Here is a 3,109-nt window from a genome sequence, read left to right as displayed (position 1 = left end):
GCGAGTGTTGGGGGTTGGGTGGATCCCTGAGACTACGGCTAGGTCTGACGTGTCACAGCTCTGCTCTGGTCCTGACAGAAGCTGAGACGTTGTGAAACATTTCCATTTCCGGAGTTTTCTTTTCACCTTATAAGGAAGGCTGCCACCTTCAGCACGCTTCCTTCCCGTGCGCCTCCCTCCTCCGACCGCACACAGACCGCTGCGTCTGATTGGTCAGAAGCTCGGAGCAGACGAGTGTTTCGTGGTTTCTTCGCTTTGTTTGTAACCAGAAAACATCAGAACATTTTTCAGACAAAGTGATGAAACTCAAAAGGAGAAATGAAAGATTTTCTTTCTACGCCGGTGGCTCAACTTCCTGTCAGAGTGCAGCAGCAGACGGCTGGCAGGACTCGCCAAACACTTTATGTTCTCAGAGTGTTTTGGTCATGGGGGTTCCCAGCTCTCCTCCATCCCTCCTTCACCTGCTTCACTCACAAAGATCCACTGGTTCTTACACTGTAGATCCTCCATCTTTCATCCTGCAGTCCAGGGTCTCCTGGATCACTGGATCCTCTGGATCCTCTGGATCCTCTGGAAGTGAGGCTACAGAAACTCTCACCTGTCTGCTGCTTGAGTTCAGATGCCGACAATACAATTTAGAATTTAATTTTATTAAATAGCCCAAATGTCAAAGCCTAGGGGAGTTCTATCCGGCCCTCCAGATCATTTTATTTTATTGTTATTAATGACCCGATGTTATCTTGCGCTTATTTCTAATTTGTATAATTTTGACAAAATATGTTTTTCTGGAGAATAAAATATTAAAAGTTATTTGAGGTTTAAGTTGATTTATTCTGGAATAAAATTCCTGTCTTTTTATTATTCATAATTATGTTTAAAAGTTACAGTTTTAACGTTTTCAAAATTGGCATTCTGCTAGTTTTATGGACTATTTGGGCATTTAATAAGATATTTTAGGCGATTTTTGGAGTTTAGCTAACATTTCAGCTACATGCTATCTGTTTTGGCTAATTTGATCCTTTTTCAGTTTTTTTATGCTATTTTGAAGTTTAGTTATTTTTTTCAGCCAAATGCTAGCAATTTTGGCTAACCTAAGTTTTTATTTATTTATTTTGCTTTTTAGGCTAATTTGTCATTTAAAAAATATCTTAGCTGGCTCTCAGCTTCAGCATTTTCAGCTTTTAGCTTGAATGTTTTTAACTATCAGTTTCAGCATCTTCATCTACCAGCACTACCATCTTCATTGGCCTAATTCAGCTTACAGCATTCACACTAGCATTATCACAGGTAATGTTATATATCTAGTTCATAATTATGTTAAAAAGTTTTGGTTTCAAAGTTTTAATAATGTAGTTTTAGAGTGTTCAATAAATGTTTATCCCGTTCGACCTAAGGTGTGTTTTGGATTTTGGCCCCCTGTGTGATTGAGTTTAACACTGTTCTAACCCAATATCGCAAAAGAATGGTCTCATTGGGCTTCATACCAGTAATTGTACAGAAGCAGAAGGTCGTTCATAAAATATAAACGTGTTCTAGTTCCTAAATCAAACAGACTGAATAAAACCAGTTATCCCTGCACTTAAACTCCTAAAAAAAAACCTGATTCAGGTAAAAAGTAGAAACCTTATGGATAATCGCATGAAGGAGAGATCCTCTCTCAGGACAGACAGGCGATTTACCTGCCTGTCAGCTGTAACTACAGCAGGAGTGTCAAACTCAATCACAAGGGGTCAAAATCTAAAACACACCTTAGAACGTGGGACGAACAGGATAAACATTTATTGAACGCTCTAAAACTACATTTTTGAAACTATAAAACCATATTTTTTTTAACATAATTATGAACTAGATATATAGTAATACCTGCAATAATGCTAGTGTGAATGCTGTAAGATGAATTTGGCCGCTAAAGACGGTAGTGCTGATAGCTGAAGATGCTGAAATTGAAAGCTGAAAACGCTGAAGCTTATAGCCATCTAAAATATTAGCTAAATGCCAAATTAGCCTAAAAAACAACAAAAAAAAGGTTAGCCAAAACAGCTAGCATGAAGCTTAGAAAATAGCTAAACTTCAAATATCCTTAAAAAGTAAAAAAAATGTCTAAATTAGCCAAAACAGATAGCAATATTAGCCTAAAAAAATTAAAAAGAAAAGCCCAAATTAGCCAAAACATATGCTGAAATATTAACTCAACTCCAAAACAACCTAAGAAACAAAAAAAAATTATCCGAAACAGGTAGCATATCAATATTAGCCTAACTCGTAAACAGTCTAAAAAACTGAAACAAGAAAAGCCTAAATTAGCCAAAATATATTAGCTAAACTCCAAAATAGCCTAAAATATCTTATTAAATGCCAAAAAGCTAGTAGAATGCCAATTTTTAAAACTTTAAAACCGTAATATTTTAACATAAATATGAATAATAAAAAGGTAGGAATATTATTCCAGAATAAATTAACTTAAACCTTAAATAACTTTCAATATTTTACTCTCCAAAAGAATATATTTTGTCAAAATGGTACAAATTAGAAATGAGCTCAAGATAACATCGAGTCATTAATAACAATAAACCTGCTGCGTTTGGATCCGGCCGTCTGCTTCTTTCTGACACGTTCCCACTGATCTTTTAATGAGGATTATGTCGGTTTTAGCCAAAATAATGAAAAAAAGGGCACTTCTAAGTTGTGGGTGGGTCTGCCGAGTAAGCCTGCCCTCATTTCCCATCATCCCTTTGATTTAACACTGGAGCTCCAGTGTTTATGTTCTTTGATTTACTGTAGTTTTTACCCGTTAACACGATCAATTCCTGTAGATTTTGAAGGAGAGAAGCGGCGTGAGCTGAATCTACTGGAACTACGTTGTAAAAACTTACAGAATGTTAAAAATGCTGTTTCAGGAGCTTCAGCAGGAGGATCTACCTGCTGATCTCAAACCTGTCGGGATCCAACCAGAAACTCTGAAAGGGAATCGGACACAAACAGAAGTGACGATCATGTGATCGAACATGAGCCTGCCCCCCCACCTCTCTCTCTCCGTGAGGGTGTAGGTCTCTCTCTCTGACATGACTCCGGTCTATATTTAACCCCCCCTCCCTGTGTCGCACATACT

Source organism: Oryzias melastigma, linkage group LG14, assembly GCF_002922805.2.
Source record: "Oryzias melastigma strain HK-1 linkage group LG14, ASM292280v2, whole genome shotgun sequence".
Classification (NCBI taxonomy): Eukaryota; Metazoa; Chordata; class Actinopteri; order Beloniformes; family Adrianichthyidae; genus Oryzias; species Oryzias melastigma.
Note: the sequence above shows the minus strand (reverse complement) of the source record.